Here is a 24,580-nt window from a genome sequence, read left to right on the forward strand (position 1 = left end):
CAGGTCCCTGTGAGTACCCTGTGGAGGATCCTGCAGCCCGGGTTGGGCCTAAGCAGCTGTGGACTGAGCTGACCTCACACCCAGAGCTACATTCCTGGCCCTGAGTGGAAGCAAGGAGGCAGGTGGGCTCAGTCCTCCCTCTGAGCACGCCTATGGTGGTCCCTTGGGTTCACGCCCTTCCTATGACCTTCCAAGATAGCATGCCCTGGGTTCCATGCAAGTGCCACAGGAGGAGACAGTCTGCGGCAGGGCAAAGGTCCCATTGTGTTCAATAACCCAGCATCCAGGGTTATTGCTGGGTCTGCCCTGGCCTCTCCACCGATGGGGGTATTTGCCCATGCTGGGGTGGGACAGGGATAGAGGAGGCAGGAAAAGGGCAGGGAGAGCTTTCGCCCCATAGACAGGGATGGTCACACATCTGAACTCTTCTTTCTGAATACAAAAATAACATGCAGCCCGTAAGTACATGGAAAGGTGCCTCCATGATTATTGATTAGGGAAATGAAAATTAAAACCACAACGAGGTACCACTCACACCCACCAGAAATGCTGAATACAGAAGACAGACAGCAGCAAGTGTTGGTGAGGATGTGGAGCAGCAGGAATCCCCGTTCATTGCTGGTGGGAATGTAAAGTGGTGCAACCACTTTGGAGAACAGTTTGTCAGTTTTTCAAAAAAGTTAAACATAAAACTACTCTATGATCAGGCACCCATTGTCTACCCAAGATAAATGAAAACATAGGATGCCCATACAAATATGTGTACATGAATGCTCATAACAGCATTATCATAATAGCCAGAAATTGTAACCAATCTAAATGTTTGTTGACTGGTGAATGGACGGACAAAATGTGGTCTATTCATACAGTGGAATATTACTCATCAATTGAAGGAGTAAACTGGATATATATACCACATCATGGATGAACCTTGAAAACATTATGCTAGGTGAGAGACACCAGATACAAGAGATCACATATTGCATGATTCCATTTCTATGAAATGTCCAGAAAAGGCAAAAATATTGTGACAGATTAATATATGCCTCTGGCTGGGAGTGGTGTGAATGGGGATCAACAATAAATAAGCATGAGGGATCTTATGGAGAATGAAAATGTTCTAACACTGCTTTATGGTGATGGTTGCACTGATTGGTAAAGTTACCAAAATTTATTCACTTGTACACTTGCAATATGTGAATTTTATGATACGTAAAATTGATCTCAATAAAGGTGTTTAAAAAGATAAAATGCATATCCATTATTAAAAAAAAGCAAACATCACACAAGCACATACCAACCAACATGTGTTGGGTACTTATTATATGCCAGGTGCCACAGCTTGTAAGGTGGTTGTATTAATAGACAATTATATTAAGGTATATAATTAATTCCTATCTGATGGATGAGGAAACCGAGATACAGAAGTTAGATGGCTTGCCTAAGACTGCTGAGCTGTGAAACAGGGGATCCAACCTGTTGGGTCTGCCTGGCACAGAGCCTAAATGTTGACCTCTATTCTCTGCAGACTCTTGTACCACCAGCTCATTCAGCTCTCACCCCTCACTGACATAAGTATCATTATTCCCATATTACAGAGGAGGCGATGGAGGCAGATGATTGTCAAATGGCTTGTGCGGGTAACTCTGCGGGTTGGTGTCACTGCCCAGAGGCTGACCCTCCCTAGGATGGGGGCTATGTCGCTGGCTCTCTTCAGCCATCACACAGACTCATGCTAATGTGGCAGATGCAAGTTTCCCTGCGGCTTTACCCTCGAGAGAGTCTCTGTGAATATTTTGCTGTCAAATCTTCCAGTTTTTGCTATGTATAATTAAGATCTTTAGTAGTAACAACACTTTCAAAAATGGCATCATCTTTCTATACATACTGTTTTGCAACTTTCTTGTTTTCGTGTAACAATATGTCATGATGATTGTACCATATCTGTAATGACCTCCTTTGAACAAAATTACTGCATAGTATTCTATGGTACTGATGTCTCAGAATGAATCTAACCTTCTATTGATGGATGATGAAATTGTTTTTAATCTCACCAAGCTACAAGCAATATTGCAATGAACATCTTTACATACACATACTTTTGGTCTCCTTTGTATTTCTGCAGGTTAACTTTCTAAAAGTGGCACTGCTGGGTCAAAGAGCATCTGCATATTTAATTTTAATAGATATCTTTAGAGTAGAACAGTAGTGGCAGCCTGGCCACCCCAGTCTTCACCAACTTATAAATACAAATGCCATCCCATTGACATGGTCCCCAAGTTCCACTGGTTATGGTCTCTGCCTAGTTGCCTACAAGACTTTAGCCATGCCACGAATCTCTCCAGTTGTTTGGTTTGTCCCCAAGGACGGGAAGACCGGCAACAGCTCAGAACATATCCTTCTGCTCCAAGTGTCACGTGGCCACTGCCAGCCACTCAAGAGAGGAGCAGTAACTCTGTGCTACAAGCTCCCCTCATGTTCCTTAGCTGCTAGGCACAGAGAAGATTGTTCTTTGCTGTCCCCTGTTGCCAGGAGCCCTCCAAGTATCCATGTTGTATTCTAATTTGTGGGGGAGAAAAGCAGGATTTCTCTTTTTCCACCTCCGAGTCTCTGAGTCCCTTCTTGTCTGCTGGGCCCAGGGCCTCATTGTATCCATTCCCCCATCCCTTCATTCTGCTGGGATAATCCTTGAATAAGGGCCTATGGAACACCGGGTTATGGCTCTCAGCCCTGGACTCTCGCCCTGTAATACAACTACACAGTCACACCAGTTGTTACTCAACTTTGCAGTGCACATCCTCCCCCCCCCTAGAGCAGGCAGCTGACATTCCAGCTTGCTTTGGGGTTGGGGCCAGTGACCTGCTTCAGCCAATGAAAAGCTCGTTGTTGTGACACAAGCAGAGCTTTAAAGGTACTCATTTTGTTTGCCTGGCCTCCCAGGCACTAGCCATCCACCATGCGAAGAGCATGTCCCAGGCAGCTGCTGCTCCGGGAAGAGATGTATGGGGCAGGCTTGCACTTGACCTACAGCCTGAAACCAAACTCAGCCAACTCCAGGACAGCCCAGCAAAGCAAGCATAGCTATAGACTCATGAAGAAAAAGGAAGAACTTGTTATTTGCCCGTGAGTTTGGAGGCTGTTTGTTATGCAGCTATACTGTAGCAGTCGCTGACTAACACAGCACTGAAAACCATTCCTCTTGCTGCAAGACCCTTGAATATACACTTTCCCTTCTCCAGGAACCTCTGCATTCGAAATAACTTCTCTTACTTATTCAACAACCACAACCACAGAACTAAAACCTTGGTGATTTCAACCCATCCTAAAATGACAAATTTCACTATTCCACAACCAACCAGACTCTGATTTCTGGTCTGGGCTCAGCTGCTACATCATGACAGCAATAGCTATTCTTCTTCAGGACTTTCTGGCATAGAAAACCCTTTCCCAGCCATGATCTTCCTGATGTTCACAAACAGACTTGTGAGGCAGGTATTAGCATCCGCATCTTGCAGGAAGCTGAGATGACTTGGTCGAGGTTCCAGGGTGGCCCCTTACCAGGTCCCTGAGGAGATTCTGAGAGGGGAAGCCTATGCCCTCCCTGTCTAGCCATGGTCCCGGAATGCATTCTCCTCAATTCCATCCATCCAGGCCTTCTCCCTGTCACCTGCCTGGGTCCCTGGGGAAGCTGTGTCTCTTCCATGCCTCTTTCCGGCCTTGTAGGCTGCAGGCAAAGTGAGCATCTCCCTGCCTTCAGGATTCATCTTGCTCGCCTCCAGGACTTTCTCCGTGTGTTCTCTTTGACTAGAACATCCTTCTTCCCCATCTCCCTATGTCTAAATGCTACCCATTCTTTTTTTTCAATTGTGCTTAAATATACATAAAATTTACTAACTTAACCATTTTTAGGTGTACAGTTCAGTAGTGTTAAATACATTCACACTGTTGTGCAACTTATCTCCCAAACTGTTTTCATCTACACATCTGAAACACCCATTAAACAATTCCCATTGTTTAAACAATTCCCTCCAGATCCTGGCAACCACCATTCTACTTTCTGTTTCTAAGAATTTGACCATTCTAAATACTTAATGTAGGTAGAGCCATACAGTTTTGTCTCTTTGTGTCTAGCTTATTTTCCCTTAGCATAATGTCCTCAAGATTCACCCATGTTGTAGCATGTGTCAGAATTTCCTTCCTTTCTAAGGCTAATAATATTTCCTTGTAGGTTCATACAACATTTTATTTATCCATTCATCCACCAAAGGCATTTGGGTTGCTTCCACCTTCTGGCTATTGTCAATAATGCTGCCATGAACACGAGGGTAAAAATATCTTTTCAAGACCCTGCTTTCAATTACTGTGGATATATACCCAATAGTGGGATTGACAGATTATATGGTAATTCTATTTTTAATTTTTTGAGCATCCTCAAAAACAGTGTTTTCCACAGCAAGGTTTCATTTTACATTCCCACAAACAGTGCCCAAGGGTTTCAATTTTCTTTTTAAATAGTTGCTATCATAATGGGTGTGAGGTCACATCTCACTGTGGTTTCGATTTGCATTTCCTTAATAAATCCTATGCATTCTTCAAAGCCTAGACCCAGATGTTACCTCCTCCCTATAGTTTCCCCATATCTTCCTGTCTCCACCTAATTCCTCTTAGACTGTGACCTCTCTCTATTTCCCTCTCTTCCTCTCTCTCTCTTCCTTGCTTCCTCCCTCCTTTCCTCTCCCAACCGCACCCCCTTTCTTTAGTTTTCTCCTTTGATTCCTAATATCTATTGTTTATATGTCTTGAAGGCCCTGATGACTTGCATTCTTGACTCCCTCTGTCTCCTGGACCAGACTATAAGGTGGGCAGGGTCCCCACTTGACTGAGTCACCTCTGGGTCCCCAGAACCCAGTAGAGACTTGCACTGAGTGGGTTCAAAGGCTTTTTGGAGTGACTGAATAAAGGACTGGCTGGATGCACAGATGGCTGGAATATGGAAGCATGAATGAGCAGGTGGAGGGGTGGGTAGGTGGCTACGATGCTAGAAGATGGAAGTGCAAGTGGTAGGAGGATGTCTGGTTTCTCTCTGTCAAACGCTCTGCTGTCACTTCTAGACACTGAGTGCCTCCAGGATGCTATCTGTGGGACCTCAGAAGACAGTGCCTCCTGGGAGCTCTCCTACTTCTGTTGAACAGATTCAAACTGGACTCTTTTCTCTTCTGATTTCCCTGCCTGCTCAGTGTCGCCGGGGTGGAGGGGGGAAGAAGGCCTGAAGTCCACCCTCGTTCTGCTTCTAAGCCACACGCCCTGATAAGAGCTTCACCCATCAGTAGAAAGGGGCATCTTTTCCTTGCACGCAATGTGTTCCTTGTAGCCAAGCTTGTAGGGCTGCCACGCCTCAGATAAGTGCCTTTTCCTACTTTGGGTGACCATATTATGTTAGATAACAGGTGGCTCTGTCCCCACAGGCTCCTCTCTTCTGCCTTTGTTGCTTGCCTTTTCTTTTTCCTTCTTCTGCCCAGTTCTTCTCCCCTCTTCACTCTTCCCTTCCACAACATGGTTGGGGAAAGAGCCAGAACTTTAGATTTAGACCCACAATAGTTTTGAGCTGTTATATCTTTGATCAAGTCTCTGCACATCTCTGAGGCTGTTTCCCCATCTGTAAACTGGAGCTAACTGTTCCCAGCCATCAGAGTTGCTGTGTGAATTAAATGACATGATGTGTGCAAAGAATCCCACAATAGGGACAGCAAAAATGATAGTTATTTCCTTTATCAATACTATTGTCATCATCAGTTTCTTCCACATTTGTAAAAATACTGCAGTGACTACCAAAAAAAGAGAGCTGCTATTCTTATCACGACACACTCTAAATATGCATCTATTGCTTCCTTTATCCCTTCCCTGGAGGCTTTCTTCTCCATCTTCTTCTATTTCAATTAAACATTTAATCTTTGACAAGTGTCTTTTAAATAAGATGCCAGGCACAAGCTCATGGGGGCATCAAAAGAAAAAAAAAGAAAGGCTTTTTGCTTTTAAATGCTTATGATCCATTTACTCAGCCAATATCTGTTGCTTTTGTAAAAGCATCATGATCTATTCTTCTGAAGTGTGGTGGTGAAGGCCAGCCCATCCTCACAAAGACAGGCCTTGGGTTGGTAGTTCGTGCCTGTAGCTCCGGTGCCCAGGACAGGGCCTGGCAGAGGAGGCCCCTATGAGGATTTGTTGACTAGAGGAAGGAATGGTGTGGCTGTTGGGCACAGGCTGTCGCTGCCCCACCCATGTCCCTTCAGCCTATCCCAAGGTCACCTGCAGGCAGTTCCCTGCACATGGGGGGCCTGCTCTCTCTCTTCCCCTGAGGGTGTTCTCTGGCCATGCTCAGCCTGCTTGGAGGGCAGCTGGGAGTGCTGGAGACTTACTGCCCTCACACCAATCCTCAACAATGAGAGAAGGGATCTGGTGGATAAATACCCCAGCTTCCTTGCCCTTCAGCTGGACATTTTTGAGGAATGTTCCATGCAGTTGTGTGAGAAGCCGCTGTGTGGTTAAGCTCCAGTTGCCCACAGTGGTCACTGCTGCATTAATGCACCCCTTACCAGCTTTGTTTCTTTCCCTATCTCATTTCCTTAACTCCCTCACCATGTTTATCCTGAGAAAATCTCCCAAGTAAACTATTTGCACCCAAATCATTGTCTTAAGGAATCCAAGTGAAGACAAATGCAGTGAAAGTTTTGCTTTTCAGCAAATGAATCACTCAGTGTAGGAAAGTTAATTTATTTGAGTAGTTATGAATCAACCCATTGCTTTAGGGAGCAAAAACAGTTACGGTGTTTTATCCAGGCATCAATAATCTCCCCCAACCCTCTAATTGCTCTAGAACTTTTCTGCATGTAAGAAATCTGAAGCAGCCTGACTCTGTTACATTTCAAGTAAATATTACTGGTGACTGAAAACAGTCAAATAACATGTTTCCAACAAGTGATTAAGTGAAGGCCTGTGCAGCTGGACATATACCCCCAGCTTATCGGAGTGCAGTGCAATGAAGACAAACTCTACAACTGAATAAACCTTGCTCAGTCCCAGCTCCGCACCTTCCAGCTGGGACCTTGGGCAAAGACTGCATCTCTCTGAGCCTCAGCATTCTTTTTTTTTTTTTTCTTGAGAGGGCATCTCTCATATTTATCGATCAAATGGTTGTTAACAACAATAAAATTCTGTATAGGGGACTCAATGCACAATCATTAATCAACCCCAAGCCTAATTCTCAACAGTCTCCAATCTTCTGAAGCATAACGAACAAGTTCTTACATGGTGAACAAATTCTTACATAGTGAATAAGTTCTTACATGGTGAACAGTGCAAGGGCAGTCATCACAGAAACTTTCGGTTTTGATCATGCATCATGAACTATAAACAATCAGGTCAAATATGATATTCGTTTGATTTTTATACTTGATTTATATGTGAATCCCACAGTTCTCCCTTATTATTATTATTATTTTTAATAAAATGCTGAAGTGGTAGGTAGATGCAAGAAAGGTAGAAAACATAGTTTAGTGCTGTAAGAGGGCAAATGTAGATGATCAGGTGTGTGCCTATAGACTAAGTATTAATCCAAGCTAGACAAGGTCAACAAAACATCCACGGATGCAGAAGATTTCTCTCAAAACAGGCGGGGTGAGGTTCTAAGCCTCACCTCTGTTGATCCCCAATTTCTCACCTGTTGGCCCCCCTGTGACTGTGCCTCAGTATTCTTATCTGTTCAGAGAAGGTGTAAATAATCCTGACCTTGCCCAGCTGTTATGATAATCAGAGCAGATAATGGAAGTAAAAGCACTTGGAAACCTGCAGAGCAGGATTCCTGTATTTTGGGGATGACTATTGAATGTCTAGGCAATAAAACAGAGAGCGATGGCAAAGCATGTGGGCTCTTTTGGAATGAAACAGAAGAGCTCAAATTTGGTTCATCACCCAGCAGTTAGGTGACTGACGAGAAGTCCCATTGCCTCCCAGAACCTCAGTTGCCTTGTCTGTAAAATGAAGGTACTAACTCCGCAATAGATCGCAAACATTTTAGTCTCTGTACTTCTTTACACTCTTAAAAATTATTGGAGACTGAAGAGTTTATATGTTGGCTATATTTATTGATATTTACTATATTAAAATCAAATTTTGAATAATATTAATATATTAAAAAGGACAATAATAAATGTAATACTATTACTATAAATTGCATAATTTTTATGAAAAATGACTATTTATTTCAAAACAAAAGTTTGGCAGGAAGTGTGACAGTCTTTTATATTTTACAATGTAAGAGAAGAAAACTAGATTCTCACATTTGCTTTGGCATTCAATCTCTTCTGGTATGTTGTTTTGGTTGAAGTACGTTAAAAAAAAATCTGATCCTATGCAAATATGTAGTTGGAAAAGGGAGGAGTATTTTAATAGCCTTTTCCAGATAATTATGGATAGTCTTGATACTACATCAAAAACTGACAAGTAGTAATTCTTTAAAGGTTAGTTTTAATGTGGACTCTGAATCACATCAGTGAATTTTTTGTATTCTGTTTCACAGAAACCCATTGGTCTGTCTTACATTTCAAATGGATCTTTTACCTATGCATGATTTTGTAATAAAATTGATTATCATTTGGAAAATAGTGGTTGATTATATTACGCAGATCTTCTAAATACTGACCCATCTCAACATACAATACCCAAAATTTGCACCTGACAGCATCTCATTAGTCTTTACTTATAAGGAAGCTATCAGACTCAGCTTTCACTTTTTCAGCAAGTGATTCGAACATAAGATCAAATTTTATCCTTGGCAACACACATCAACAATTGTTTTCCTCAAGGTAGCAGACTCCATCCACTTTTGAAGAAATGTCTGCTTAAAACCTAAGTCTGATTAACGGAGATTTATTGACCACGTGATGGAACTTTCATGTAACAATGGGATTCTATGAAATAAGTGGGTATTTGAACACACAACTCAAACAAACCCACAGTGATTTTCCTCAAGACAAACGCTGCGTTGAAACATGTGGCAGAAGGGCTTTCCGTGTACCGTCCGTTCTTTCCACGCAGCATATTAAGAAGATTCATACTCCAGGGTTAAGATGTAATAATATTAGTAATTTTTACTGATTCATCAGGGACCTATTTTAAAACTAATGTAAGTTGGTAAAGAATACAATAATCGGCGCAGTTTGGTGACACTGTCTTGATTCATTCAAACCACCTTTGCTTGTTCACCATCAGTGCAAATGTCAAGCTGTGAAAAAAAAGAGGCAAAAAAACCTCTTGGTATTGATGTGAAAATATTTGACTTGCAAAGCCTCCAAAAGAGTCTTGGGGATATCTGGGGTCTGCAAGTCACACCTTGAAAATTGCTGGCCCTGTTTCATGAGGTGTAGTGACGTAACTGTGATCATATATTTAAACGTCTGCCTCAGTGCTGGGCACGATGTAGGCGCTCAACCTGAGTTGTTTCCTTTTCTTCTCCAGCTATGCTCCAATGACCGCTTCTTTAAGAGGGTTTTTAATCAAAACCCCTTCCTATATTCCATTAGTTAGAAATAACAGGACCAGTCCTTCCCTTCATCCACTCTCCCGTCTTTGGGAGACACAAGGAGACCTAGGGAAGACCTAACTAAGGCTTTAACTCAACAGAATTTACATACGATTCACTGATTGCATAGTGATCCACATTTTTGGAGCTGGCCAATGCCTGAGTCCTAATATGATTCTGAGAAAATTTGACAAATATTGTATAAGCCTCAATCTCATAATATGCTCTTTAATCTTCTGCCCTCTTATCAGCATGACAATCTACTATGAAAAAGGCAGAAGAGGAGATTTCTTATGCTATCTTACTCAAGGGCATTGCATATGCTAGCTTTCAATAAATTAAAAATAAAATGAGATAATGTTTTCAATAAGTTAAAAGTAAGCACTTTGGAAGATTCCAAAGATAATCTGAACTTTATATATCAAGGAGGCTGGTTTCTATCAGAAGAATTCCAATAACAATAATATTTTAAAGCTGTTAGAATAATAGAGTGAAGGAGCCATAGGGAATCCATTATGTAAATTTCTGGCCATTCAAAGTTTTTGTAGACATTAGGAAAGTGCTTCTTATCTGATTTCACTTCCAATTCTGCTTTATTGTTAAATCTCAGTATTACTATTATTTCGCAGCTCCTTCCTTCTCCATTGCAGGTATCTCTAAGGAAGTTGGATGGGATCCTAGTTCTTCACGTGTTATTATGAATTAGATTGCTTCCCAACATCCAAGACAATCCATCTCAGTGAGATTAATGGAATTTTCCTGGAGGTTAAGGGAAAAGTAAAAGCTATTTTAGAGCTTTGGACCATCTAGAGAGCAAGCCTGGTGAACGCTTTAGGTATCAGGGAGGCAGTAAGACTGGGTGTGAGAGTACTGCTGTCAGACAGTGGGGACGGTGGCCCAGAAAGAGTAGAGGTAAGACCTTAAAGACACACTTGCCTGAATTTTATGAATTGCTAGAGGCTGACTTCTTAATTTGGCCTGGAATTCAGTTCCACTCTGGTGCCATTGTTTCCTTTCACTTCTCCAGAGATAGGCTGGCCTTCTGGGCCAGGTTTTCTGCCATGGTCCATTAGTCAGTCACTGTGCAGGGCACTGATCCCATAAAAATTTCTTCAGAACCTTTTCTATTTGAAGTTCTGGGTTGAATGTTGGGGATACAGATACTGCTCAGCAGGTGTTTCTGCCTTTGATAGCTCTTGATCTTCTAAGGGAGTTAGAACATCAAATTTTATTCATTGTGGCAAGGTTTTTGACAAGGGATGTCCAAGAGGCTGTGAGCCCAAGATCAGCTACTCTACATGTTCCATGGTATTAGAATGGGGTCTTGAAGGATGAGTAGGAGTTTAACAAGCAGAGAAAGGTCCTGTCCAGCAAAAGCACATGCAAACACAAACAGAGATGTGAAAGAACATAGCTTTCTCAGAAAGAATAAGAAATCACAGGATCACTGGTTAATGGAAAGAGGTGGGGATGAGCACAGAAAGGTGGAAAGAGGCCAGGGGTGAAGGACCTTGAATGTCATTATATGGGGTTTGGGCAAGGAGAAGTTAGACTGACAACAGGAGTCAAGCTCAAGCCTGGATTTGCTGAACACTCAAGGCACCAACTTAAAAGAGTGAGAAGTCCCCAGCCCTGACCAGGAGCATCTTTTTTTTTTTTGATATCATTAATATGCAATTACATGAGCCACATTGTGGTTACTAGATTCCCCCCATTATCAAGTCCTCACCACATACCCCATTACAGTCACTGTCCATCAGCGTAGTAAGATGCTATAGAATCACTACTTGTCTTCTCTGTGCTATACTGCCTTCCCCATGCCCCCACCCCTACATTATGTGTGCTAATCATAATGCCCCCTTTTCCCCTTATCCCTCCCTTCCCACCCTTCCTCCCCAGTCCCTTTCCCTTTGGTAACTGTTAGTCCATTCTTGGGTTCTGTGATTCTGCTGCTGTTTTGTTCCTTCAGTTTTTCTTTGTTCTTATGCTCCACAGGTGAGTGAAATCATTTGATACTTGTCTTTCTCCACCTGGCTTATTTCACTGAGCATAATACCCTCTAGCTCCATCCATGTTGTTGCAAATGGTAGGATTTGTTTTCTTCTTATGGCTGAATAATATTCCATTGTGTATATGTACCACCTCTTCTTTATCCATTCATCTACTGATGGACACTTAGGTTGCTTCCATTTCTTGACTATTGTAAATAGTGCTGCTATAAACATAGGGGTGCATCTGTCTTTTTCAAACTGGGCTGCTGCATTCTTAGGGTAAATTCCTAGAAGTGGAATTCCTGGGTCAAATGGTATTTCTATTTTTAGTTTTTTGAGGAACCTCCATACTGCTTTCCACAATGGTTGAACTAATTTACATTCTCCAGGAGCATCTTATATATTTCCTGTTGGAGTAGAAACCAGCTCGGAGATGACTGAAGATCCAGAACAGCTGGATGGGCAGGCACATGGCAGTCTGTAAAGGCAAGGATGAGAAAAGAACAATTTGATGCATTTCAAGTCATCCAAAGCAATAAAATCTCATTTAATAAATATTTGTTTAGCTCCTACTGTGTGTAAGACAGAGATTATCAGTGTGCTCAGGCCAAAGACCAAATACCCGTGCTGAGAGCTGGGTTCTAGTCTCAACTCTGCCATCGATTTGCTACATGAATTTGGGCAAATTGCTTTTCCTTTCTGGGTCCAAGTTTCCCCACTGGTACAATGTGGGAGTTAGATTTGAAAAATTTAACCATGACTTCTAACTCTCATGTTCTGACTCTGACTTGCTCTCTGAGTCTTGGACAAGCCCATTCCCCTCTCTAGGCCTCAGTTTCCTCATCTGTAAAATGGGAAGCACGGCTAGACTTAGCTGAAGATACATGGAGCCTATGCAATTGACACCTAAGTCTCCCCTCCCCCTCTGTCAGGGTCCCGAGCCATCCCTCCAGAACACTTTAGCTTCCTCTGCATTTCTCATCAAGATGCAACATACTTTAAATAGCATCTGCATGACTGGCTGGTTTTTCTTCCAGAGAAGCTCTCTACAAAGTGTGCCAAGTGGCAGCTGTCAGGGCCGAGGCGGCATTTCCCTCAGTGATGCTGACAGCAGCTGTCCCAGCGCAGGCTGAATGGGATGGAAATGACATCATGTTTATTCAGGAAAGACATTCCCAGACCCAGATCAGTGTCAGCAAGATGCTGGGATGTTCAAGGAGGGAACACACACCGGAGACCAGTGACTGGCTCTCCTCCACTGGAACACACACTGTGCCACACACCACACATCCCCTGACTCGCCCCCCTTACACATGTGCACAGCACACACCGAGCCCCGCAAACCCACCCTGCTCCACACATACACAATCCCTCACTTACACGCGCACACACACTAACACGTGCCTCCCACAGCACCCGCCCATCACACAGACCCATAGTAACACATGCCACCATCACAGCACATGCATACACACCACACGTCCACAGATGCAAACACCCAGAGGCATGTGCAGATGTCCACGGTCACTAGCAGCCTCTACACAGACAGCTGCATATCACATATACTCAGATAGGGGCAGAGCCATGGCAATGGGATGGGGGTGGGGACGGAGAAGCCACAGGTGCATGAAGGGCATAATCAGATCTTTCTTCTTCTTGAAAATGGATGTTGTATTGTCTAGTCCTCAGGGCTGTTCCAGGGAACGAACAGCAGAGGCAATATCTTATGCTAGGAAGATCCCAGGCTCTGGAGTTAGGCAAAGTTTGAATTGAGTCCAAACCGTGAATTCTACCTATGACCCTGGGCATGGAATTTAACTATGCCAAGCCCCAGTTTCCACATTATTAAAATGGGATATTTTGAAAAATGGGATGCATATAAACCCCTAAAGATGCCACCAAAAAACTGTTAGAACTAACAAATGCAGTTGCAGAATATAAACTCAACATACAAACATCCGTTGCATTTCTATACACTAACAATGAACTATCTGAAAAAGAAATTTTTAAAAATCCCATTTACATAGCACTACATGCAATAAAATACTTAGGAATAAATTTAAGCAAGGAGGTAAAACATCTATGCAATGGAAACTATATGACATTTATGAAAAAACTTGAAGAAGACACAAATAGATGGAAAGATATCCTGGGCTCATGGATTGGCAGAACTAATATTGTTAAATGTATAGACCAGCTAAAGCAATCTACAGATACAATACAATCTCTATCAAGATTTCAATGGCATTGTTTTTTTCAGAAATAGAAAAAACAATCCTGAAATTCTTGTGGAACTACAACTGACCCTAAGTAGCCAAAAGCAATCTTGAGAAAGACAAACAAGGTTGGAGGTGTGGCACTTCCTGACTTCAAACTATAGCACAAAGCTATACGCCAGGCAGGGTGGTTCTGGCATAAAAATAGGCATGTAGACCAATGAAACAGAACTCAGAGCCCAGAAATGAACACACACATATAGGGTCATAAGGTCAACTTATATTTGACAAGGGAGCCAAGAATACTCATTGGGGAAAAGAGAGGCTCTTCAATAAGTGGTGTTGGGAAAACTGCATATACCACTTTTACTTCTCACAAAAACTAACTTGAAATGCAATAAAAACCTGAAACTGTAAAACTCCTAGAAGAAAACATAGGGAAAAAGCTCTTGACATTGGTCTCAGCAAGAAACCTCACATCCTGTCACAGGAGCTTTATTTCGGCCACCGAGGGGTGATGTGGTCAGGGATCGGAGAACCAGGTATAATCCTGACCTCTGCCTGTGGAAGTCTCTGGCTTACTATTCAAGAGGAAGAGGGCAGGAGCACAACCCTTCCTCTCTGAGCCTCAGTTTCCTTGTCTATATGGGGTCAGGTGCACAGTAAAGGCCTAGTGATGATGACCACTGTTGTTTACAGTCATCATAATCTTTATTATTCCAGTGCCAGGGCTGAAATGGAATCTGGAATGGGGCCACCCTGAGCTCCCAGCACGAGGATTTTATAGCCACCAAGGCACCAGAGCAGCAAAGTCTCTGGGCTTCTCTATAGGCTCCACCCCAACCAAGAAGGGCCCCTCCCTCCTCCGCCTGTCCCCGCCCCCAGCACCCCAGCTTAGATTAGTCTGCAGATCCCACTGCCCACCCTCTCTTCAATATGACTTTCCTGCTGCTAAAGAAATAATAAATGGCTACCATTTTTAGAGCACTTATGTACCAGGCACTTTTATTATTGGTGTCATTGAAACCTCACAACGATTCTGTGAGGTAGGGAGCCTTATTCCCATTTGACGCCCGAGGAACCTGAGGTTAAGAGGAGAGTGACTTACCCAGGTCACAGAGCCACCGCAGCAGAGCTCCTGCTCGGACCCCACTGCTTCCACCCTGGCACCAACAGTGCTTAGCCTCCCTGGGCCAATACTCATTCCAAGATGGGTCCAAGATGCCAGGAAGCAGGGGTGAGTTCAGGACTTGCTGGTGGGGGATGGGGACATTCTTCTCTCCCCCTCTTTTGCACACAGCTGGGGACAGTACAAAACCACAGGCTATGGAATCAGGTGGGTTGGGGTTTGAACTCCAGCATCACCACTTCCTTGGGCAAATGACTTCACGTCTCTGAGCCTCAGTTTCCTCATCTGAAAAATGGGGATAGTCAGTGTACCTACCTCACAGACTTGTGAGGATTCAACAAGATCATATATGTATAAGGACAGAGTTTGACATGTGGTGGTGGCAGAGTGTATAAGTGAAGCAAGATTAGCAAAACTCTGATAGCTGTTGGAGCTAGTGGGTACATGGGAGTCCATTATACTACCCCACTTCTGTGTATGTTTGAAATATCCATAATAAAAAAAATTATTAAAGAGTTTATACCAGTGCCTGCCACTAATGTTAGCTGTTATTTTAAATGGAGTTCCTTGGAAGGCAAGGGCAGGGTGGGAGTGGGTGAGGCTGGGGGAGCCTTTCCAGGAGAGGACACCCCTGCTCTTGAGCATGGAGGGTGTTGGGATGTCACTGTAGTGCAGGGTTACTGTCACTAGACACGTGCAACCACCCAAAGGTTCAGTGGTAGCTGTTAAAAGGATGCACTGGCTTGCCCTCCTTATCTAGTCTCCTGTGCCACCCATGTCCCTATTTCTGGGAAAGTCCCACTTGTCCTCGACTCCACTTCAGCTGACCTGGGCCCTCCCTGCTGCACCCCGTCATGGCACCATAAATGAGACCCTGGTACTCTGGCTTCAGTCCCTCTTTCTCTTCATCTATTTTTCCTTTCTTTTTTAAAACAACTTTATTGAGATATAATTCACACAGTCAGAATTGTATATCTTCTTTGAAGAAATACCTATTCAGATCTTTGCCCAATTTGTAATGGGGTTATTTGTGCTATTCTATTATTATTGAGTTGTAAACATTCACTAGAGCTTTTGGATACAAATCCCTTATTATATTATATATATGATGTGCAAATATTTTATCCCATTTGCAGTTAATTCTTTCTAAAGCTGGAGTCTCTCCTTCCAGATTCCACCCTGATGTCAGCTCTTCTAAAGGCTGGAAATTTCCCTGGGAGATATTGCTTCCTGACTGTGTGACCTTGAGCAAGTGACTCAACCTCTCTGAGTTTCAGTCTCCTAATCTGCAGAGGATGGGCAATAATGCCTGCTTCACTGGGTCATGGGGAGAAATGGACATGGTGAGGAAATGAAAACCATCTGGTAAATGTAATTCTCAACAGCCATTACAATTAGAATCTATGTGAAACCTACTTCAAATCTGTAAATTTGGTGGATAGTCATTTACTTCATGTAAACTGTGCCATGTTACATTATCTATCACACAGTTATTTCATGTAAAGTCATTACTACTTAGAATCTGTAAAATGAGGTGCCCGTTGGTCACTCCTAGCAGAATCCAGGCATTCAGCACTTCCAGTTTAAGATGCACTACTGGACCCGTGCCTTGTCTCCAATCTCCCATCCTGATATAGCCCCAAAATAAAAGGAGAGAAGTTAAACGAAGAATAAGTCCACAACAGCAAATGTTGGGTGGGTGGGGGTGTTCATCAACTTTCTCCTGAAACAAGAGATTTCAGCAAATGTGTGAAAGGTAGGAAAAAACAGATGGGGGTGAGCTGATGGGAAGGGCCCAGCCTAGAGTACACGCCAGGGGGCCCCAGGGGAGGAGGGAGCAGAGGCCCAGGGAGAGAATCCGCCTGAGAGTCAGCTGCTTTGGTGGAGGGAAGAAGAGCTGAAAGCTGTGTGTGACCTGCACGTCGGCACTGGGACGGCAGCTTTGCTTCGGCACCCCGTCCTTCACCTCGTGGAGAAAGCAGGCTGCAGCACGTGCCCCAGGCCGAAAAGCAGGAGGCTCTTTTGTAAAGAGAGTAAGCAGGTTGTCTGGGAAAGCTAAAGTTCCTGGTATTTATTTTGGGGACCGAGAGTGAAGGCCTCCTCGTCTGACATTTGGGTGGCCCTCGCTATAGCTGGCTAGCTGGATCTTGGCATATTTGCCTTCAAACAAAGCCTGCCAGTCACATGACCTGCCCTACCCCACACCGACAGACGCGGGGAATCAGACTAGGACTAGCCATCCAGTCCGCAGCACTGGGTTCTGAAAGACAAAGGAGAGACACTTCAAACATTCTGAAGGAAAATGATTTCAGCTTAGGTTCTATATGCCTCCTTATTATTGGTCACATGTGAGGGAGAGAATATTTTCAGACATGCAGTGACTCATAAAAGTTACTTTCCAGGCACCCCTTTTTAGGTGGTTATTTGAAGATGTGGTTTAGCAACAATAATAAAATTAGCCTGGAAAGAGGACTACCTGGGACTCAGGAATAGTGGGTCCAACCCAAGACAGCAGGATGACAATGAGATTATAGGGTTGGAAAACAACCTGTCCAGAATGGAGGAGAATAGGTGGGTCAGAAAGTGAAGTTTCTCAGAAAATGGGGAATTCTATAGACTAGTGGAGTAATTTATAAAATATGAAAAAAAAATTGAAGATAAATAAAATGTAAGAAAAAAAATAAGGGCAATTATAAACTCCAGGGAAAGCAAAAATTTGTAAGAAAGTCATGGTTCAAATACAAGCAAACTAAAATGTGGCAATGTTTTTTTTTAAATTTTTTATTAAGGTATGATTGATATACACTCTTATGAAGGTTTCACATGAAAAAACAATGTGGTTACTACATTTACCAGTATTATCAAGTCCCCCCCCTTACCCCAATGCAGTCACTGTCCATCAGTGTAGTAAGATGCCACAGATCCACTATGTCCCTTCTCTGTGCTACACTGTTCTCCCCGTGATCCCCCACACCATGTGTACTAAACATAATACCCCTCAGTCCCCTTCTCCCTCCCTCGACACCCGCCCTCCCACACCCCTCCCTTTGGTAACCACTAGTTCATTCTTGGAGTCTCTGAGTCTGCTGCCATTTTGTTCCTTCAATTTTGCTTCATTGTTGTATTTAAATGTGGCAATGTTTTGAGTGTTTGGTAGAGCATAAAAAAAGAGAAGCTGTTTGACTGTGATGCTAGTATGTTTCCTACCAGTGACCCAGGAGCCCTGATAATGAAGAGAAGAAATAGAATCCTAGATATTACTTGATCATCAATGAGTAATACTTAACAGTCATACTAATGTAAATGCTATTTCTTGACTCCTGACTTTTAGATTTAAGCTACGGACAAAGCACAAAGGTATAGGTTGTGACTGAAGATCAGAATATAAATGCTAGTGACCTTGACAATGTGAAAATAAAAGTGTAGCTGGCAGAAAGGAGGGACAAAGGGTAGGGGTGCAAAATCCTCACTTCCAAAGGGGAGAGTCAAGCAATATTGTTTAAGAAACAATGGTTTAAGAATTGTAAACAAGAATGAATGGTTTTAAACAAATTATTTGCATGCTGTTTAAAGTTTCAAAGGTAACAACTAGAAGATATAAAAGTACTTATTTGTTTCATTCATGGGGAGAAAAAGGAGAAAGAGATAGATCAAGCAAGCTAAATTCCCATTTTTCAGGTCATGGAGTTGATATTGTACAAAGATGATAAACCAAGAAATAGGAAGAAAAGTGGATTATCTAGAGATACAGAGTTATCCAATAGAGAGTTAGAAAGACAAACTATCTTTAAAAATTTTGTTTTTCCCAGGTGGGACGAGGTAGGTGGGGTGGTGAGAGGGGTGGAAGATTTGCTCTTTATCACAGTGTCTTCTGTACCTTTTGATTTGTTACAGTGCTATGATTCAAAAGCATTGTTTAGTGGAAAAAAGAAGGATTCCAGGTATCCTAAAGGAAACAGTTCCAGCTGGTATCAAGATTCCCTGTCTGCCATTTAAACAATTTCCCCTTCTGTTGAAATTCCCACTTTGCCTCCTGACAGCTCTCAGCCTCAGTTTTATTCCCCATAAAAAGGGAACTATACCTGGTCAGGTCATTCCAGCTGATGTCTGGACATCCTGGTGCCCTCCTTCTTCCCTCCTGGACTCCCTCCCTCCCTCCATCCTAGGGGATGTCTGGAACTTGAGGTGTAAGACTCACTTTAAAAATTCAATAGAAAAAAAAAAAGCCTTAGTCCCCAAGAAACATTCTTTGCAGCACAGCGGTGAACGGATGTTTTGCCTGGGCAGCAGTTCCTGCCTTCCAAGGAACAGTCCGGACCAGCTGGTGTGTGTGCATGTGCCTCCATGTGTTGTGTGTGTGTGTGTGTGTATCACAGCCTAGTGGTCCCTATTTAATACACGGGAAGGGGGTGTCAGCTGGAGGCTGCCGTGCTGCAGGCTTCTTGCTGAAAACGGAGGGCAAGGGGGTGACTGCTTAATGACTAGATGTTAAATGTTCCAAACAATTTATACATTTAGAATCCTAAGTTTTCAAAACTCAGCCCGCCGCGCGGTTCTGCAGATCTTGTTTATAACACATTTGGCTAAAATTATCTCAGTGCATACTGCACCTCCTATAGCACAGATGCTCCGGAACCTGCAGCTATGTTTTGATCCCAGATATTCGTGCTGAAGCTATTTGTGTTCGCCGTAAATGAAACACGAAACCGAGAAACAGTGGCCCTGGTGATTTTTATAAATATATGCTTAATCTTCACGGCAGGCGCTGGGGTTCAAGCTTTATTTATGCGTGTTTCTACCTCCTGGTGCCCCGAGGAGCTTGTTTTCCCATGTGCCCACAGGGGCTGCTTGTGTGCGTGGAGGGAGTCAGGGTGCAGGCGGGTTCCCTTCTGAGGACTGCTTGTCTTTGTCACAGGGGCAGTTTGGAGCAGGGCAAAGGGTGTGGGATTTGGGCTCTGCTGCTACTTTGGGCCATTCTTTGCCCCTGCCTGAGCCTTACCTTCCTCATCTGTGAAATGGGGACAGGATTATTTCAGACCACACAGGGCTGTTGTGAGGATTATATGAAGTGCCCAGTAGATGTTGGTTCATTCATTCAAGGGTCATTTACTGAGCAGACCAGGGGTTCTTAAACTCTGCAGTGCATTAGGATCAGGGGGAAAGCTTTAAACACTTCAGATGTGCAGGCCCCACCTCAGATCAAGTACATCAGAATCTCTGGGCAGCAGGGAGGGTACCCAGGCAGCAGCATTTAAAAAAAATTCCCCCGGTGTTTGAGAACCAGTGACCTAGGTAAGTGCTTCCCGGTGTTTTATGGGCACTCAAGTTGCCTAGGATTTGTAAAAATACAGATTACGGTGGCGGAGGTTGGGGGTGGGGTAGGGTTGCCAGGACCTGCATCTGTAACAAGCACCCAGGTGGTGCTGAGGCTGCTGGTCTGTGAGCCACACTTTGAATAGCAATGTTCTAGGCACACCCTTAGGTCCTGTGGGTACCATGTTAGGCTGGACAGAGGTAGTTATTGCCTCCATGGATCTTACAAGCAGTACAGACAACTAAGCAGTAATGATGATGGTAAATGTCACAAGGCAAGTACAGGGCTCTGTAGGAGGCTTTGGGCCCTGGCTTTGGGAGAGGTGGGAGAGGGAAGCAGGAATGACTCCCTGGAGCAAGTGTTAGCCAGAAGAAAGAAGAGGGATGCTGGGGAGACTGGTGCAGGCAGACAGAATAGCATGTGCAAAGGCCCAGAGGCAAGAGAGGAGAGCAAAGGCAAGTGGTTCAGGGAGACTGAAGTTCCCAGGTGAAGCTGGACCTGTGAACAGGGCCCAGGTCGGGAAGCAGCTTACCAGCCCTTAACGTTAAGAGGCTTGACCTTTATCCAAAAGGAAATGGATGAGGAGAACAGTGAAAGGGGAGAGATGCAGACGGCTCTGCCTGGACAGTTATCAGTAGTTCCATTTGCTCCAGCTTCCCATCAAGGCTCCATCAGCAAATCACACCTGAGATACAATTGGGTTACTGGCGATCAAGGAGAAGGGCAGCTAACAAACATCCTTACTACGTGCGGAGCTCAAGGTCAGGGGCTGCCAGGTGACGTGGAGATAAGTCCGGCCCCATGCTCTGAAAGCTGTCAGCCTGTATGTGTTTGCAGTGAGGGGTGGCGGGAGACAGACACAGGAAGCATGAGTATGAGGTGGATTCCAGCAGATTAGGGGAAAGCAGTATAAAGAGCTGGGAAAAATGGGGCAGAGAGAGGAAGACCTCACAAGCTGGAGATTCTGCAAGGAAGAGTTTTGGAGACTGGTATGAGGTCAGAGAAGAAAGGAAAGGGCATTTCAGAGGGAGTGTACGGGCCGAGCTGGAACTCCCCATTCTCAAGCAGCTAAAGAGTTCATGTCCTGAATATCAGGGACCTTTGGGACCTTGCTCCGGGGACAATCGCACTGACAGTCAGGGCCACATGGCCCAATTGTTGAGCATCTAGAATCTCCCTTCTGCTGCCAGTAACAGGAGCCGCCTCTGGGAGACTAGAGTCCAGGCGAGGGCGAATTGGAGGACCTGGCTGTCTTCCTGAAGGTAAGGGTTGGGTGCAGACAGGACCAGGGCCTGAAGCCCCCAGGGGCAGCCAGACGTGCTCCGTCTCTGCCCACTTCTCTCTGTGCTTCTTGTCTGCTCTCCTCCCTCTCTGATGCCTGGCTTTTTCTTCTCCGGAGTCCGCATGCAGGGCATGGCCATCAGGGCCTCTTCAGCGTTCAGGTCCTAAGGCCATCAAACAGCCTGACCTCTCATTACAGTTCCAGGTCCGAAATCCCAGGGAGGCCTCTGACTGATCCAGCCTGAGTCTTCTGCCTGCTCCTGGACCAATCAGCTGTGGCCCGGGGCAGGGTCCTGTTGACTAACATAGCTGCTCATGCCATAATCCTGTGGGTCACATATGTTGGGAATTGGAAATTAGGGAGAAGTTTGCCAAAGGAGAACAGGAGTCCCAGAAAAGGAAGAAACTGAGCAGCCAAATAATAAGTGTCCACTAGACAAAGGAATGTGGGCTTTATCACTGGGCCTTGGGCAGCCATGGAAGGGTTTGGAGGCATAGCATGATTGGAGTTAGGGAAGATTATTCTAGTAGAGATGCAGAGGAAGAATGGAGGAGACAGGGAGAGAGTGGAGGCATGGCAGTCTTCCAGCAGATGACCAGCATGAAGGGTCACAAAGCAGGCAGATGAGGTGCAGGGTGCAGAGGAACAGGGGGTGCAGAGTGACAGGAGGGAGTCTGGGTGAGTCCATATGTGGTCTTGGTGACCTGGGGTCCATTCACCATTTGGGAGTCATCATCGTGGAGGGTGATGGGAATGAACCATGGAGAAGGCCAATATTCCCATTCAGAATCCACCCGAATCCCTTCCCAGGGTGGCTGAAGGGTGGAGAGATCTGAGATGAAGTCTCATTACAAGAAGAAAGCAGTTGGTGCGATTTTGTTAATCTGGCAAAGGGAACCTGGGCCTGATGTTTTCACAGACACCTTTGCCAAGAGGCACAAGGAATTTCTCAGAGGCCGGGCTGTCTTCTCTATCAGGGCTCAGCAAACTACACCTGGGTTGAAAATAGTTTTATTTGAACACAATGCGGCTCGTTCATTTATGGATTCACTGTGCCTGCAACGCGTACAGTCTTTCCTATCTGGTCCTCTACAGAGAGAGTTTTCTGAATCCAGTTCCATATCAGTGGCCCTGGCTCTTTCTCACTGCCACCGTCACCCAGCCCCAGAGACCAAGGACTGCAAACCTCTTCGTCCACAGAGTGGGACTCAGACAGCCTCCAAGATGAACAGATTAAAATCTCTGTTTTTAATTCAAAAGTGTGAGTCCGGCTTTACCAGGGCCCACCTGTCAGCTCCAAAGTCATTACTGGGCTATAACCCCGGAGGCCTGGTGAGTCCTGATGCAAATGGGACGCCTGGGTGTCCCCGGCAGTCTCAGCACCCTGGCGGCACCTGGATCAGAGTGGCCCCTGGGCTTTCGCTTCCCCTGGAGAGTGGACGCCAAAGAATTCACAGGAAGGCTGGGGCTGATTTTAAGTTGCAGAATGAGCTAGGAGGGAGGAAATTCTGGCAATCCAACCGTGAGGGGCGGCGAGGGAGGAGCGGGCAGCGGGAGACATCAGTGCCAACACGCTGGTGCATCCCCAGCTCAGCCAGGACGGAAGGAGGAGCCTCATTAAGAAGGATCCGGAGGAGCAGGAGAGGGCAGGAGCGTGGGTCTGAAGGTTTGCAAGCTGCGGAAAAGTCAAAGTCTTGAGGAAAATGTTTAGAAGAAAAGTGAAGGTCCTTCAGCGGTGTGTGTGGGAGAGAGACCCAAGATAGGGACTCAATGGCTCAGTGCGAGTGTAATGTTAACAGAAGACAGAACCCTCTGGTGTTCTTCCTGCCACCCTCATGAAGAACATTCTTCAGGAAGAAGAAGGAAGGTCTTGTCTTAATGGGAGTGGCTGTTTGGTCCCAGGTGCAAATCAGGATCAGGCAGTCTCTTGTTATTGTAGAGTCTTTTGTTGCGGTCACAATGCATACAGAAAACTGCACAAACCGTATGTGCACAGCTCTGACTTCACTCACCGAACACACCCAGGTAGCCGCACCCCTGACGTCCCTTTATCACCACCTCCCAACAGGCAGCCATTGCCCTGACTTCTAACACCATTGATGGGTTTTGCTCCTTTTCAGACTCCCTCTGAGTGGAATCACAAAGCATGTCCACTTTTGCGTCAGGCCCTTGTTGCTCCATATTGTGAGATTCACACACACCGGCGCACGCGGTTGTGGTCTCTGCTCTCCCTCTGCTGTACTGATGACTACCCGACAGTGTGTGTATCCATTCTGTCCTCTTTTTTTCTCTATTCTACAGTCCATGTTCAATAAAGACTAGGTTTCTTGAGTAAGAAAAAGGTATGTAAGAGACTGTATTAGTTCAGAAAAATTAAGTGTGTGCATGTGCTTATAGATCAAGAGAAAGAGAAGAAAACGGAAGGAGAGAATCCATCCTCTTCTGGTGGACAGTTTGGGCTGTTACAAACAGCTCTGCTATGAACAGTCTGCAATCATGCTGTGATGGACACGTGTACACGTTTCTGCCATGTGCCTCAGAAGTGGAGATGCTGGTTATAGGGTGGATATGGGTGTAGCTTTAGTTGATACTGATTAGGAAAAATTCTTATTCACATTTTATAAATAAGGGGACCGAGGCTCGGAGAGAAGTGATTTGCTGAGGGACACCAGGTCCTGGGGCTCCAAGATCTCTGCCATTGAGTCCCACAGCATTGGGGACACAGAGATGTCTCCAGTGGTGTGTTGTAGGGCTCAGCATCGTTACTTAACGGTTTCAGATGCCTGAATGAATTGGTCAAAGGCATGCAAAAATTGATCTGTGTTGTCTTGAAGCTGGGAGGGATGGTGTGAGTGTTCAGACTTTAAAAAGTGACGTGGATTTTACTTAAAAAGGAATTGCCTGTCACATGGGGTGGGGCAAAAGCAAGGCTGAGGGGAGGGGTAGTGGACATGGGACCCAGCCTAGGACCCAGGGGTGTAGTTGGGAGACTAAGCCTGTGTCGATGTTGGCGGTATGAACAGAAGGTGTGAAGAGATGTGACTGAGGTGGGACCAGGAGCTGGGAACCCA

The sequence above is a fragment of the Manis pentadactyla genome, chromosome 3 (assembly GCF_030020395.1).
Source record: "Manis pentadactyla isolate mManPen7 chromosome 3, mManPen7.hap1, whole genome shotgun sequence".
NCBI lineage: Eukaryota > Metazoa > Chordata > Mammalia > Pholidota > Manidae > Manis > Manis pentadactyla.